This window comes from Dysidea avara, chromosome 6 (genome assembly GCF_963678975.1).
Source record: "Dysidea avara chromosome 6, odDysAvar1.4, whole genome shotgun sequence".
NCBI classification, from domain to species: domain Eukaryota; kingdom Metazoa; phylum Porifera; class Demospongiae; order Dictyoceratida; family Dysideidae; genus Dysidea; species Dysidea avara.
In genome coordinates this window covers 30988186-31005535 of record NC_089277.1, presented here as the reverse complement: position 1 = coordinate 31005535, position 17350 = coordinate 30988186, and the positions used below count along the sequence as shown (strand labels likewise).

General features: G+C 37.6%; 1 long non-coding RNA gene across 5 annotated transcripts; it reads left to right on the top strand.

Annotated features, from left to right (window-relative positions):
• Positions 1-4149: 4149 nt before the first annotated feature.
• Positions 4150-16462, top strand: LOC136258592 (uncharacterized). Of its 5 annotated transcripts, none has more exons than XR_010702871.1 (5): positions 4150-4279; positions 4689-4972; positions 13652-14118; positions 14212-14349; positions 14399-16462. It is a non-coding gene; the product is annotated as an uncharacterized lncRNA (long non-coding RNA). The 5 variants fall into 5 exon arrangements; XR_010702870.1 differs by having other exon boundaries at positions 13652-14349; positions 14399-15884; positions 16243-16462; XR_010702868.1 differs by having other exon boundaries at positions 13652-14349.
• Positions 16463-17350: the final 888 nt, after the last annotated feature.

Below are 17350 nucleotides of genomic sequence, written 5' to 3'. Positions count from 1 at the left end.
GCAAACCTCAGAAGATATCATCCTTTATTAAATTAGTCTCTACCATGTGATTATGATACAGACTTGGGGGGAGATAGAGAATACGGATGATAACCGGAACATTGACATATAAATAGACTGAGATGTATCATTGTGTTAGTTGTGCTTGTCATTGATTTCGTGTCCAGTTGACAATAAATTATTTGAACTGTCACTGTGATAAAATAGGGATATAAGATGGTATTTCCAGTGGTTTATTGAATACAAAAAAGCTTGGTATAACATGTATTATACTAACAATCCCACATAAGGCTTTAGTTAGTGTGTTAAACATACTGAAACCATATATGTGATAGTATAGTGTGGGCATTATATCAGATATAAGCTATTTCAAGTATTGTGGTAATTAAACTGAAACCATACATGCAATAGTATAGTATGCATTATACTAAAGTATAAGATGAGTATAACACAGGATTTATATTAAAGCTTATTTGTATTCAATAAGCCACTGGAAATACCATCTTATATCCCACCTTTTTCACAGTGTGTGTATGCGATCAAATAGGGGCGCTCCTTATTCTCTACTTATGGACTCAACATGGGTGAACCATAGATAATGGTGGGTATATTATCTATAGGTGAACAAAATGATAGCCGTTTTGTACACTTACCGTTTTCATTTCATTTACGGAGTCACATTTCCGTTGAATGGCATGATATAGCCAGTGTATTCCTCGTCTTCTCTACGTAGGTGAACATTTCCTTCCTCAGCAAGGCACATATTCTCGCAACACATGGCCATAGGATGACTGAGGCCAGACTAGACAGGAGTGAAGGAATGAAGGTTATGCACTTGTCAATTTCATGCCCCAACCAGGGGCGGATCCAGGACCTGGCAAGGGGAGGGGCACAAACAATGGTTAGGGAGAGCCAGATCCTCTTGTTAGTTGTTGCATTTTTGAAGCAGCAAATAATACGCCTATTAGTAGTATCTCACTGTTGATTTTTACCATTTTTGGCCTTTGCAGATAGTTGTGAAGTCTTCTTAAAGGCTTTGAATGTCTTAAACAACAGCAACACGATGATTATTTTTAGAGGCGCTTAGTACGCCCGAAGGTGCTGGGTGGCAATTTCGTAGTTAGTTTGACCTTGGCCCGGTTTGTTTTATAGTTTCAGGTGAATTCGTAATGAATGCTAATAAAATGTGCATATTTTCGTGAGTTTTGTAAACTGATCTTGGCCTGGCATAAAGTTTGTTATTTAACCAGAAGTATGACTCCCGGTCTACGAGGTGGTGGGGGGGGGGGGGGGGGGGCATTTGCCCCAAATGCCCCATCCCGGATCCGCCATTGCCAATCCCCCCACTCCCGAGGGGTGGGGGAACATAGGGGATTTGACAAATCGTGGTGTCAAATTCCCCACTACTGGGGCAAAATCGGCTGTCAAATCCCCACTATGTCCCCTCCCCCATAGTAGGGGATTTGACAACACCTCAAGGATGACTAAGCGCACTGCATATTTCATGCATGCGACTAGTAATAAACCTGCCCTGTAGCTAGTAAAATTATAGTAGCAAGTGCGATTTTATTGTTTAGAAATGCAACTACCGAAAATCGGTCAATGAATTGGACAACTGTCAATTGCCCCAGAGGTGGGGATAAGAAACAATGTCAAATCCCCACCTGGGGTGGGGGGGGGGGGGGGGGGGGTGGGGCATGAAATTGACAAGTGCATTACTCGTAAGAACGTGTCACAAAATTAATAGTGAACCTTGTGAAATTGAATATAGTCTATGTGGTGTGACAGTTTAAACTGCAATTGTTGGTTGCATGCTCTGAGACTACATGAATATCTGGCTTGCACGTGGATGTCTTAAGTGTGTGACTCGACCCCAGTAGTTGGTTTGTTAATTGAAATATCATGTCCGGTAGTGAAGTGGAATTATCACTTGTTCTACTAGTATTTGCACCAACTGGGTTAGTGAGAATGGCCGGAAGTACTCTTACTTTTGCATGAGAAACTGCAATAAAATCAAAACTAATAACGACTGCTGGCCAACCTGCATAATTGAAAGTCAGTCTATTTCAAGGTACATGTAGTAGCAACGGGGAAGTAAAGTGCTTATCAGAATAGCCTTACAAGATACTCTAATAGAGAGCCATTTTACTCTGATAATTAAGTCAGTCTGAATTTTTTGTTAACTTGCCAGGTCACTACTTTAGTATGTTCACGTTGAACTGAATCCTCAAAAACATTTAATAACTCATGGATGCAATTACACACGATCCTGAAATTTGGCTCATTTGTAGTACTGCTTGACCCGCTAAAAACATTTGAAATGTTTGACATAATATTTATGGCCGATCAAAATTTTCACACTACATTGCCTATGGGGAAGCCATACAAGTACAGTGTCCATTATGAACTTGTAATGGAGCCAAACCGTACATGTCTGTTGTTGACACCTTTGCTGTTGCAAATAATCATCTGGTTGGCTGAAATGTTAACTCTGTTGAGAAAAAATCCATTATTAATTTTTAGCTGTTTTTCAGGATTCAGCTCAACGTGAATATACATACTATAGAGGGATAAAACTTCAAGACAACACTGCTTTCATAGGCTCGTTATTGATGTACACTGTGAAAAAAGAGGCATATAAGATGTTATATCCAATGGCCTAAACTATACAAACAATCTTAGTATAGGTTTGTACTATACTAACCATCTTATATTTTAGTATATTCCCCATATTATATTACCAAACTAGATTATATCTAGTTTAATGCCCATGCTATATTTATTGTATATAATACTATATGGCTTCATTTAGTTAACACATTAAAATATTTTTTTTTGTGAAATGATTAATAGTTTCAACAGAATGGCAACCTAGCTGAACTACAGTATACCACTCATAGGTTAGACTATGTATGTGCATAAATAGGCTTATGCATGGTGTTTAATTGTATATTATTTCTGCAGCATAATACCCACTGATTCTGGATTGGATAGCTTGATGGCCACATGTTGATCTGGCCAGCATACATGATACTGGGCATCAGAAAAGTGGCTGTCGAACATATAGCTATATATTGGTGTAGCACTTTATGATCTATTATGTCGAGCAATCTTATTTTCATGCATGCTCTAATTTACACAGCTATAAATCAACACCAAAGAACTCTTTTGCTATTTTTGTGGTATTACATTGTAGCTATGTATATTGCAGATGCAAAAATGCATGGATTTGACTTTGTACGTAGCTTCCATCACATGTACGTTGAATTGTTTTTAATGTGTATTTATTACTATCTCATTTCTCCTCTTCCAAAAAAAAGCTATGTGGTCTGTGAAAAGGGTGACACCAAAAGGCTAGGCTTGCACAACCCAAAACATAAACATCTAGCTAAATACAAAGGCTACAACAGCACACACAACTTATAAAACACACATTTACAAAACACAGCTCACATAAGCATATAACATATTAAATGGGACCAAAAAAGTAATTCTTAACTGAACAACGAAAAACGTTACACTTAAGACACAGATAGAATGCTAAATATTGTTCCAGAGAAACTGAAGGTGATAAATTAGTAACATCTGTCCTTAAAGGGTACGAATGAAAATAAAGACTGAAAGGGGACTCCTTGGATATTTGTGTGTGGTCAATTAGCAATAACCATAGATACTATCTATGCAATAACATGACACACATCTGTGAATATGTTGTGTGACATGCTATCCGGTGAGTACTACAGTGACGAAGGTACTATTTGTTAGGACAAGCAATAAAATTTAATCTGAGTAACGTGTGCACTCAAGCCCATTTTCCTGAGCACCTGCATGCACAGTACGCCGAATAAAAACTGTTTTTAATTAGCTACGCCCTTACCATATCGACTTTGTCGCTGTACTCCATTAGTGAATGAACCAAGAATTGACCTCTACTTTGGCCCCTTTTCTGTTACACCTTTTCAGCTATAAGTCACTAAGTTTAAGTCCTTGCAATTAGGTTAGGCCGGTAATCCAAAGGTTTCAGCACATGTTGCTGTCAGACCATCAGTGCTGGTCACTGTAAAGCGCTAATAACAATAACAAACGTACTCCTCTGATGAGACTCAGTATCCTCGTAGGTATTTATGGTACGATAAAACCCACAATCAATCCAAAGTATATCCAATTAATGAGCAACACGAGCAAAATGTTTGTTAATAGTGTTCCCGTTTGCCGTAAGAATAGCAGTGAGGTAACAGAGTGAGTGTAGTCTCCCTTGGGTGCACGAGACGCTATAACAGTGAGTGTGAACCATACAGTGGGTTGTATATGTTCTCCGTAATACGTAGGCCATGGATAATGGTAGCTAAGGCATATATTATCTATGTGTAGGCCTACCGGGAACCGTGGCTGAGAAAGTACTATTAGAATATAGTCTAGTGTCCAGGGCAATTTTTTTTCAAACGACCCATAGATCAGAATGAAAATGACCTGAGGGCACCTAAACACAAAAGGGAGAAATAGGGCTGGATACTAGACTGTACTTTCATAAGTCAAATTTTTTTTAGAGTGTATGGTCGGGTGTGAATTTCTGGTAATGAACTTTTGGGCAATATTTTACTTTACCCTCTCACCACCACAACTGCCACTTTCTAAGTGCTCTGTAACACCAGTCAAGTGTTTTAGTAGCCCCTGCGCTTCTCCTGTAGCGGCCACAGTGAACGGGAACCTTAAGAGAATGGGAACAGGAATAACTGGTCTTCCACTCATGATGGCATGGTTAGATGATCTCATCATCAACTTCTGAAATGTCAGCATTGTACACAATGATAGTGGCACTAATATTGAAGAGAAACAGTAAGGAGAGGTATTGTATAGGTCGGAGTGGAATGTTGCTACTTAAGTACAACTCAAACCGGTGACCTCGTGCCTACATGCACATGCGTGCTTGCGAAAACTAGACTTGGGAGTTGATTGCTTTAACTGTAAACAGGTTAGTGATGTTTACTGTGTGATTGCAAACAGTACTAGCCTATAAAGTTGTGAGATTCCGGGTTTGGATTCATTCACTTGGGCCAAATTTTGCTATTTAAAGCTATATAGCGACACTGTGGTTGCTCTTGTGTAAAAAAAAGCAAATTGATAATTAAATTCCTTGTTCTATAATGAATCACTTGATATATAGTATGTTTTGTATGTTATAGCAGTTTAGAAGCTACAAATTTGGTGGTGAGGGGGTTAGTACTGTAACAATTTTTTTTGCCTATAAGAATTGCTTTGCTACGGTTGTTTTGTCCCAAGCAGTGTTGCATCATTCATGCTGTTATATCTAGCAGTGTCAATGAATTAGTGGTGGACATTATCAGACAGTCCACACCACTAAAACTAAAACTGTTGTGCAAAGAGGTAGAGGTGGTTATAAAGGTAAACATGCTCAAGCTATGAACCTGTCTGTGGGGTCTTGTGGTCTATTTCTAGTTAATAAGTTATCAGTATATGAATCATTTTCAAATCATTGCCAAGCACTGAAATAACTACCATGCACGTACGTATTGAAAGCTAGGTCCAAATAAATTCCAGATCCTAAATGAAGGCCATGGGGCTCTACTATTATTATTAAGTCTACCAGTTGGGCACTATCATGTGTTGTGGGCTATTACACCTTTTATTGCATGCCCCCAAAATGTATGGGAAAGTTTTCTACACCCGGTCAGTTTAGACAATTTTGACACGTTTACATTTCCATTAATTGGACTTCTGGCATCATCATACTCACAGAGAGTTGCTCTACATGTATCAAAACTAAACAGACTTGAGGTAGGCGGTACATGATAATTAATTTAATTTTTAATGGTTTTTTAAATTGAAATGTATAGGACATGACTGTTCCAACATTTTTGTCATGAACAAAAGTATAGCAAATGTCTGCAAACTTCTTGATATGGAACTCTAAAGTTATTCAATTGACTGATAGGAGTATCATACACAAACCACACAACTCCATAGACAGAAAGACAAATGTATGAATATAATTGACATTATGTGTATTCATGATCACCACCTCACTTATGATTATATTAAAGCTAAACCTATTACCATAAATGGTAAAACTTACAAGCAATGCTGAGAAAATCATAAATTTGTATTGATTTAAAACTACACATCACAGACTAGACATCAAATGTATATATATATATAGAAGCACAAGGGTTGTGCATTACTATCAACCTTCAGTTGTACAAGTATTGCTACAGATCTAGACCAGACTATAGTATGTTCACGTTGAGCTGAATCCTCAAAAACATTTAATAACTCATGGATGCAATTACACATGATCTTGAAATTTGGCTCATTTGTAGTACTGCTTGACCCGCTAAAAGTATTTCAAAATCTTGTTGTTCAAATGTTTGACATAATATTTACGACCAATCAAAATTTTCACAATACATTTCTTATGGGGAAGCCATATAAATACAGTGTCCATTACAGCCCTTTTCCAAACTTGTACTGGAGCCAAACCATACGTGTCTGTTGTTGACACCTTGCTGTTACCAATAATCATCTGGTTGGCTGAAATGTTAACTCTGTTGAGAAAAAAATGTTTTCAGGATTCAGCTCAACGTGAACATACTATAGCTAATCTGATAATATTATGGGTTCTGGTGTGCTCATGGTGGTTTCATTGTTGTATGGTTCTATTGTTTCTATAGGTTCTTGAAGGTGTGGGTACTTGAGTCTTGCCTTATATGAAGCATTGACACTTGACATTTAATATTCCTAGGTACAGACCTGCTGGGTGGACTTATATAGCTGGGTATACTGCATGGAGCAATGTAAATAAACTTTGCTGCTCAACAATAACACAGCACTATTAACAGCAACTGGGAATTAGTGATCATAGAACGTGAAACCTCAATGTTATTTGTATCGATCTACACAAAAATCCATATTATACACACACACGTATTATATAAAAATCACTGTACCCTCTTTGTTTCCCAACTCAACACTGAAATCATTTGGGATGACAAAAGCTGTATACGTACATTAAATAGTACAAGTAACTTCAGTAGATAAATATCTAATCTATCCTTCTAACTAGGGGTATGCATACATTAACTTTGTCAATACCATAGTCAAACTGTGTGGATTGTTCTACTATTGCACAATTAGACATTATTCTACTGAGAGGTAAAAAGGTTGCCTCAGATTCTTCAATAAATAGAGTGGAGGATACTACAACAGAGTTTTTAAACCAAAATTTTCTAGGGTGATCGTCATACCATTTTACCTTTGCAAAAATGAATGTTTCATCATCTATGCCATCAATGGTGGGATTGTGCAAAACAAAATATTCAATAAGGCCTGTTCTAACATCCTCTGATAAGCAGTTGTGATCGTGGCTAATGATTTTTCCTATGCAGTTAGGCCATATAGCCATTATGCAAGTTGATTTGTGCGAACGTGACCTTAATGATGTATACCAATGGCCATAAACTTTTACTTGATAAAATTCAGTATACTTCATTGGAACATGTTGAATCACTGATTGTCCCATGGACAGTCGACAGTATGCGTCCTTTAGCTTATTTCTGAGGGATTCAGTAAAGTATTTTTCACGAAAGGGAGGTATGGTATGATGACAGTCTTGTAAGTTAGCAGTTACAGTGGCAGGTGAGCAAAAGAGATTTTTTTCATAGTCAAAATAGGACTTGCTATCAAATATCTCATTCCTGTCATCTATAATTGCATAGTTGTTTGTTACACTGCTAATACATGGTAACAGTTCAGGAGGAGTCAGTTGTGATACATTTGTGACACTCAGGCTTTGCATTAAGATGAATTTCTCCAAAACCTGAATTTCAGGTGCATGCCAACTCTTTTGAAAAGATTCAAGTATGCCATTGTAGCGTTCAAAAGAAAAACACCAGAATGAATATACAGGTCCAAAATCTTCTACACATTTACATAAATGGGAATGTAAATGCATGTTGGGCGTGACACAAGCTTCCCCAAAAAGTCGTTCAAATTTATGGCAAAACTCAAGTACCAGATGGTCTGCGACAGCTACTTCTGTTTCATGAATAAAAGGACGGCATAAAATAGAGCAGAAATTTGAGAACGTGCACCACATATCAAAGTGTTCTGGTGGTAAAAAATCTTGTAGCACAAAAGGTGAATAAACTATAGTCCAGATCATCCACTGTTCAGCTGTAAATCCTGAGAAAGAAGAAGATATTTTACCAGGCAGTCTACCTACATGTGCAGGAACCTCTATCAAGTCCATTTTGTTTTGTATGGCATTTAATGTTGACTCACATAAAATGCCTCTGGTTTTCCATAAACTAGTAACATTTTTGGCCGTGCCTAAGAATAGATTATGCATGGCATCTATCATATGGCAACGCACTATATCAAAATATTTTAGCTCTAATAATTCGGAATGACGCACTCCAATTTCTTGTTGAATCTTCTCTTGTGCAGCAGCTGTTGTAGCATTTTTTGCCTCTAAAGCCTTGGTTCGATGAGTTTTTATATCACGCAATTGCCATTCATCTCGTTGAAAGCCAGAATAATCTGTTGATTCTTTTGTCAGAAATTCTTTCAAACATTTAGAGCAACCACGTTTTGCTTTGAAGCCATAGAAACCGCATATCTTTCTGGTTGCTGGAATATCAGAACTAATGCAAGCCAGAGCAACACGTATAGTTTTAATTCCCAAGGTGACTTGACCACTGTTAATATGAATGCCATGATAGAGCTGGTTCAGTTCATCCACTAAAGGCTTTATGTAAGTGTTAACAGTCAACTTAGGCTCGTTAGGTCCTGGTATAGTACCTATGATAATAACATTTTCTGGCTTGAATCGTAAAGTGCGTGGCAAGTTCAGTATCACTAAATATATCACACCAATACTGTATACAGTATGTTTGTATGGTCTAAACCAATCTATGTTAAGCATAAGAAGTAAATTCCCTGGCATTTCTAAAAAATCTTTCCAATCCATCCAGAATTTTGCATCATACACATCAGTCATGTAACCTTCAACATTATTTAATTGCCGCCAGTGTTCACAACTTTTGAAAAAACCTGGACGAGTTGCAAACCTTTCTAAGGATGTTTTTATGCTGTTGTAAAGAAACATTTTCCGAGGATAAAGCTTTTCTTTTCCTTGTACTTTAATTGTTTTCATTAAAGTAGCACCGCATTCAACTCTGTGTACCCTCTGAGGATGATTTATAAATTTTATGTAGTCACAAACACGACTCACTTCTGAGTTTCCAGGCCCTGCTACAACGGCTGATTCTTCCTTGAATAGTTTATGGCATGAGGGGCAAACGCAATATCTTTCAAATTGGAATTCCATTCCATAATTCTTTTTTATAGAGTACAGAGTTTTAGGGATGTCCTCAAATATGGCAGGCTGCATGTTATAGGTTGCAGATATCCAGTTGAAGAGAGAAGAAATTAGGTTAATAATGTGCTGGAGTCCTCTATCAGATACACGGTAACACAGTTGAAAAAATAAAAGAAAATAACTTAATAGATAATTAATGTTTGTGACAGGTTTTGGGTCCTGATCGCTGACCTCATTTTCAAAATCATTTTCCCACACTTCAGGTGCTGAATCAAAGCTCTCATCACTCGATGCTTGAAGGTTGTCATCTCCCTGTATTTCTTCCATACAGTAGTGGTCATCCATAATAGTAGCCTCACACTGAACAACATCAGAAGAGTCACTGCTGGAAATTTCATCTACTTGCTCTACTTGTATGTCACAATCTCCAGTGCTATTAATACAAGACTTTGTCTGCTGGTGCCGGCAATATGCAAAATATGATAATTTTTCTTTGCAAAACGGGCACTGGATTCTGGGACGTTTTGGATTGCTTGCCATATCTATGTAATTTAAAATTTAAAATTTAACTTTATGCATGCTAAAGTAGTCATGCATGATAATGACAACATACAGCAATAGCTATATACAAGGTAAGAGGAGCCTAGACTCAGGGATACACAACTACCTGAAACACACATAGCTGGATCCCTGGCAAAACAAACCCATAAATTACAGCACACACAATTATACAACATGAACTAAAAACAGTGAAAAGTTCCTTAATATCCCACAACTCTCACGAGTGGGCATTGAAGATCCTATAGGAGGATAAGTAGCTAACTACGTATACTGAGCTGCAAGTACGTATAGCTGCAAGTACGTATAGCTGCAAGTACGTATAGCTGCAATTAGAACTAAAAACGACTGTAAGGCACAAACACAATCAACTCATGTGTTAATGTACGCAAAACTAAACTACCGCTAGCTACGCGTAACATATACAGCTTTAGTCAACGATGCATGGCCTAAGGCTTAAAGTTAGCCAAGCATGTATTCATTGAACATATAGCTAAACAAACAAGGTTATCATACTGGAGCTCAACTCAACCATTTGTTTAATATAGTGCCTATCACGTGGATCTCCATGTTGCAAGCCATGCGGTGTGGTTCCGTGATGAAATGCATGTTCTATATTTAGCTAGCTTGCTATAATATACTATGAATAACGTATAGAATACATACATACAGTTATATACCTCAATAATCTTGAACTTCTGCTTGGAGTAGGCTGTGAAACGCTTCTTACAATTGCAAACTATTGTATGTCACGTGAAACCAAAACTATTGTTCATTAGCTAGCGATATCCTGTTCATCAGTTGCAATACTCGCTTTAGTCTCGCGGCGCCCGACCCCCCAGGAATTTAAATTGTGTGACGTTCGCGAATTATTTGCATATAACTGAAAATGAATCGGATAATTATGCGGTGGTATATGTACTCAACTAGTAGGTGGTTCTGCATGTAGTTCATGGCGTTACCCGCGTGCCTTGCTGTTTGTTACGTGGAGCTGCTTTACCAGAATCTAAATGCAGAAGAAGTGTTTTGTTGAATAAAGGAAATAATATTAAGCGGGTAGTTGAAGATTACGTGCGGAAAGTACTGCGCAGTGGTAGATTAACTCAAGCTAGTGGGATAGGAGCTGATGATTTGGCCACAGCATATTTGAGAAGGTCAACAGTTTTATGTAAGACCAATTGTTAGTGCTATATATATGTATGTACCACTCCGGCTGCGTGGGAAGTTCAAAGGCACCACCAGTGCCATAATTTGTATATTGCATTGCTGCAGACCGCAGTGAGTGCATTATAACTTATAACACACTGGTTGCAGTTTTGTAGACCGCAGTGAGTGCATTATAACGTATAATGCACTGGTTGCAGTTTTGTAGACCGCATCAAGTGCATTATAAGTTATAATGCACTGGCTGCGGTTTTGTGCAGCATAGCACAAGTGCCGGTGGCCAAGACCACTACGACACCTCACCTAATAGGTGAAAAGACACTTCACAGATCACTAGAATTCTTTTATAGCCTGACATGTAAAGGTCGATTGTTGGCCATAACGTCACCAATACGTATAATGTTTACAAGCAGCCAATGGCGATCGAAAAAGCCAGCACGGTGGACACAGCTCTAGTCTACACATATATAAACGTACTTATATACTTTACTAGTCTGGTACCATCCGCTTAGCTCAGATTAAACTGTAGTCCACTTCGACAATGACTCAATAAAACTAATTTATTCTAAATAATACTCACCTTTACGTTCAATTGTGGTAACCAGTTTTGTCATGCCACCAGATTCGAGTTTAGCCAGTGTGAATAGTAAGAATTAGACTAGTATCGTTTAGTAGTTAGGTTTTGTTCACTTAAACCGTATATATAGCTGCTTTTTTTCGTTCGAGAGAATCACTATGGCGATTAGTCTATATGGCGATTGAGTGATCACGCTGGCATGCTGAGCACTACATGATGAGAGTCGAATAGTGAATGCAAGTTGGTGATATAACCCATAGCGTACTAGCTTTCAATATCTCAGGTGGCTGCAGTACTGCAGAGGGAACGTCATCGCAATGTTTGGCTTGGTTACCCACAATCAATGTTAGAAACCTGGCCTTTATAAGTGTTTACAGCTGTCTTGTGAGACTCTCCCCACCAATTAGGTGAGTGGTACATAACAGTTATACAACGTGCACTCGTGCTCTGCCTGTATAAACACACTTGCCTATGGGCCTGACGGCCCTCAGGCTCGTGCGTTTATATCAGGCAGAGCACTCGTGGCCATTGTATAACTATATAATATACATATAAATTAATGCATGGTGTTTTGATATACATTGTGCATAAATCCACTTGACGGTTTGCTGCTTCAAAGGTTGCCATAAAGTGGGATTGGTGGAAGTAAAGTCATGTCATGTACTGCATGCATCCCAAGATGTGTACTGATGATGCAAGATGCATGTCTAAGAACCACTGATGTTGAAATTAGCTGTTTTTGGTATATGCATAAAATGATACTCCTTACTAGGGAGTGTATAAACAGTGGAATGGAATGGTGGAATGGATTTTTTAAAAGTTCAATATCAGTTTTTACATCCAAATAACTCCTCCCCTAATAAATAGGATACCCCTTGAGTCAGCTCTTAGCATAATTCACCTCAGCATAATTCACCTCACCATAGACAAAATTTACCAATGTTACCAATGTAATGTACTGCAAAGTCAGTTATGAACATGCACAATGGCAGTTTATTGGGAATATCAAGAAGATTCTTGACTTAACCCTTGTTTCCAAATGATAAAAAGTTACATGTATACATGCATTGTAAAAGTACATTCACTGTATAATGAAGTATTCATTCAACTTTGTCAGTGGATGAACACAGAGGGCAGAGCCTGTACAATGTGTTTACCACTAACCTAGGAGCCTAAGCAACAAATTTTGGGTAAAAGTGAAACGGGACTATCTTGTAAGTGTTTACAGTGAACCTTTCCCACAATAGTATAAAAATTTAAGCCAAAGTTTGTTGTGGCAGTGCCACATTGCACACTGAACCAAGCCTTAAGACAGTTAGTTTCAGACAAGTAATTAAGTATTGAGTTAAAAGTCATACAAGTGTTGTAGTGACGAAAAGTATGCTAAATGACCTGACTTTAAGGGGAATCCTTTTAATTGCTTACCTAAGGGGAGGAGTTATACTTATTTGGATGTATAAAAAAGGATATTGAGCTTTAAAAAATTTCATTCCAGTAGTCCATTCCACTGTTTATACACTCCCTCCTCACTATACTAATGAACAGTGTTGAATAGATGTAATTGGACTGTTCAATTGTGTGGTCAGAGCATAAATCCTTTGACCCATGCAATATCAAAAAGTTAAAGCTTTGTAATAGTTCTGTTATGATATCACACTTTGATTGTCTAAAGTTGTTATGTCTGCTGTGTATATCATGTATTGCTATCTGCATGGGTCGCCATCCTATCTTTGTTTTGTTTGGTATTGTTAAATACACAGTGTTAATAGTTATCATTGTTAAACAATGGATTTGGATGCATGCATGTGCTTGTAGAATCCCTCTGTTCTGGAGACTTTTGGACTCTGGCCAATTTTATGAAGGAGTTAATAGTGTATGGAGTTAATAAGATCTGTTGAAATCAAAATTTCTGTGAAAGAAAAGTTCCTCTGTTATTGTTGCATTGTAGCTAGTGTATAAGACACGTTATTCTATTGCTATATACTTAAAGTGCATGGTATACAATTATTATCTAGGTTGTGCAAAAGAACAAGAAAAGGTCCAGAGTAAACCATCTTACTGACTCCTTGAACAAATTGGGAAAAGCTGTTGGCAGTCATAATCAGAATTCAATTTCATTTCAAATAATGTAATAATAAGTTAGTCACGCTTGTTGCAGAAAGAATTGGTAAAAGATCCATCATGAATTGGCATCATCTGCAAGTCCCAGTAGCAAGTCTCTGTTTAGAACCAAAATCAAGGGTACTCTTACAACATACCATTGGAAAAGTCATTGCACCGACCTTCAAAGAACAGCTCCACTATTATCAGCCATCTTGCAGAAGAGTTTAGAAACTATAATGAACAGAATGTCTATAAGCCTGACAAAAATGTTTTAGTGGCAGTTATTGCTGGTGTGATGTTGAGAAATTGTAGTCAGCATGCTAATTTCCTGCTATCTGTAATTTCATTGCTTTTGTATTCTAATCATTGTCCAAAACAGGTTCATAGTTGTAATTGTAAATTTGGATAGAGGCGTAGCCTATACATCCAAATCTAGTTAATGACATGTGTATAGCTGTTGTGCTTTTTCTAGATATTCAGGCGTTTGCACATAGCATGCCTGTGTTTGTCACATAGAACCACAGTGCAGCTTGTGGATGATTTTGGAAAGCAGCATGATAAGCCTGTCAATATCTGGCGTGATGAAATATTTGAAAGACGATTGCTAAAGGTTTGCAAAAGCATTTTGTTGTGCCAGATTACTGTTTATATCATTGTAGAATGTATCGTGCCAGAATCCTACCACAGATATGCAGTGACACTACCAACCGTTGCACCGTAACTCCTGGTGCTACTACTGTGATAACTATTGAATCCAATGTGATTTGTGATCCAAGGGCTGATGAGACAAATGATGAATGGAACAGTAATGTACAATCATCTCAAGGCAGTAGTTCTGATACTTTTTGTGATGTATTATCTTCTCCCACTGCACCACAGTTTTCACCTGTACTTACAGCTTCTGACACTGCAGAGTCGTCTGGGACAAAAGAGTTTTTTAATTTCTTTGCTCTGAATTGTCCATGTCAACCTTTAAGTTTGTAGCTGATAATGTAGATTTTTACATTAGACTCAGACAGGAAACATTGGACCATCATGCTTATACTCTTTACACTGTACACATATAATGGCAGTTAAAGATAGAGTTGACTGTTCATTCCTAAGTGATATACCTCATTCTGTTGATATTGCATCAGTAAACTTCTGAAACAGTGTTATGGCTTGAAAGAAAATCTGACCATTCTTCTGTCAAGAACCATTAGAGCGCATATGCCATTCTTTTGCAAACATATCAATGTTATAAAGACTAAAGAAGTCCCTCAACACATACAACATCAGTTTTCAAGTGAGATGTCCAACAAGTCGGTGGTGTCTAATCACTGGACTGGACTACTGGACTGACATTTTTTTTGGTTTTGCACATTTTTAAGGGTGGGGTTACTGTACATTTGGGTGACTTGTGACAACATTTCAGCACTGAGTGGTGAATATAATACAAAATGTAGCTAAATGGGTTCAGTTAAGTGTACTGCTTGACAGTATCTACTCTACTGTATAGCAGATATACTGGTGTACCCAAAAGTGTTTCTCTCACTGAGTATTATGATACAACTTTTTATAACATAGTTACATAGATGGTGTGTGTGAATACACAAACTAGATCCCATTGCATGATTGGTCATATTTCATTACTGGAATGAAATGTCTGCATTCTGTTAATTGTATTAAGATGCCATTTAGCTGTTAATAGGAGTAGAAGATTGCATGGTCATAGCACAATGGCACACAGTACATAAAAGTTTTAGTAGGTAAATTTTATGTGCCCCCATTACACACAGTTACATACATGTATCATGGACTTCAGTGACTAGTCATCAATTCACAATGTACGTATGTTATAGAGAAGTTGTATCACAGTAATCACGTGTGCCTAAGAGAAACATTTCTGGGTATTAATAATACCTACATGTCAGTATCTGCTATACAGTAGAGTAGATACTAGCAGTGAATATAATACATTTAATTTAACCCATTTGGCTTATCACAACTACTTTTTAGGATCATAATCACCACTCAGTGCTGAAATGTTGTCACAAGTCAACCCAAATATACAGTAATCCCACCCTTAAAAATGTGTAAAACCAAAAAAATGTCAGTCCAGTAGTCCAGTCCAGTGATTAGACACTACCCAGCATATCTGAGGTGGTAAGAAGTTCATTACTGTGTATGCATATGTATAGGTAATACATGTACAGTATTGCTCATACACATCACCTTGTGAGAGTGCAAGTGATTAAAAAACGTGCTAACCAATGGCACTCTCAAGTATTCATCCTGTATTGTTTGAGATGCAAACAAAATTGGTGCCACCCCCTTTGAATTAGTAAGATCGCTCTCTCACAAGACATGTTGCATTTGAGCGGTACATGCTGTACATGTATGTCAGGATGATGATGAATACAGTATATAATTATGTGTGTATGTAGCTATATTATTATTATCATTATAGCACTACTGTACCAAATTAAAATAGATGTGCTTATTCAATAGTTTTGCCATGTAGGTTTCGTTAGGTGTGATGCTCAAGAAGTGATGTCTGCTATTGGTATGTCATCATTAGAAGATTCTGATTATGCCAATGAAGGAGAGTGCAAGGATACACATGAACTTAGGGACTGGATGACATATCAACTTCGCAGTATTTTACACTATTGTGTTCAAGACAGTCATTAGTTTGTTGTGTGTGGCAGTTAATATTATATTTATTTTTCATTAATCAAAACCTGTGGTGAACAGTAAGATAATCATTGTAAAATAGATAAGTAAGATATTGTTAACACAAGCCACAACAGCAAGTTGTGGCACAAATATCAAGCACAGGCAGCCTGTTGGTCTACTTCCATCGTACAAGACGAAATCTTGGAAAAGAGTGTGTCACCTACATGGAGATTGTTATGATAGTAATCTTTCATGCTGTCTTCAATGTGCCCTAGTCCAAGATTGTTGGACAAATACAGTACAGCATGAGCTACCTGTCCATCTCGTCCAGTCTCTTGTACATAACTTTCTGCATTGGAGGGTGGTCCCCCAATGTAAATTCTTTGGACAGTAGTGCATCCCCATCCAAAATGCTACTGTATACGTAGCTACTACTATCCTAAGCCTTCCTTCAGGCTATGTAAAAGACTTGACAATGTCTTTTTCACATCAACACTAGTACAAGCTGTAAACATATCCATCAGCCTAAATCGAGAAGTATCAGGGTACCCAATAGGATCCATCATTTCTTTACCTAGCATGCTTTTGAAGAATAGATATATATGATCTGTGTCCTCACATGTCCTACAGAAAATTATTTTGTTGGTGTTTCTGCGATTCTTTCTGAGCTCTTCCACTAGGGAAGCAAAATTAATGTTTCTTCACTATCTGCAATCTTCCTTGTTACTTATACACAACGTTTGGCTTCTCAGGGGATCTTATTGTCATTACTGGCTTTGCCAAATTAAAACCAAGAGATTTAAAGATATCTTTACTTGTTTGTCTAGTGACAGTGGCTGTCATTACCATTACGTAAACAGACGTGTCCAACAATCCTCTCGTTTCACCAAGATTTGAATACTCTTTTGGGAGTTCTTTACCCCTAGAAAATGAGTGGAAACATACACTACATG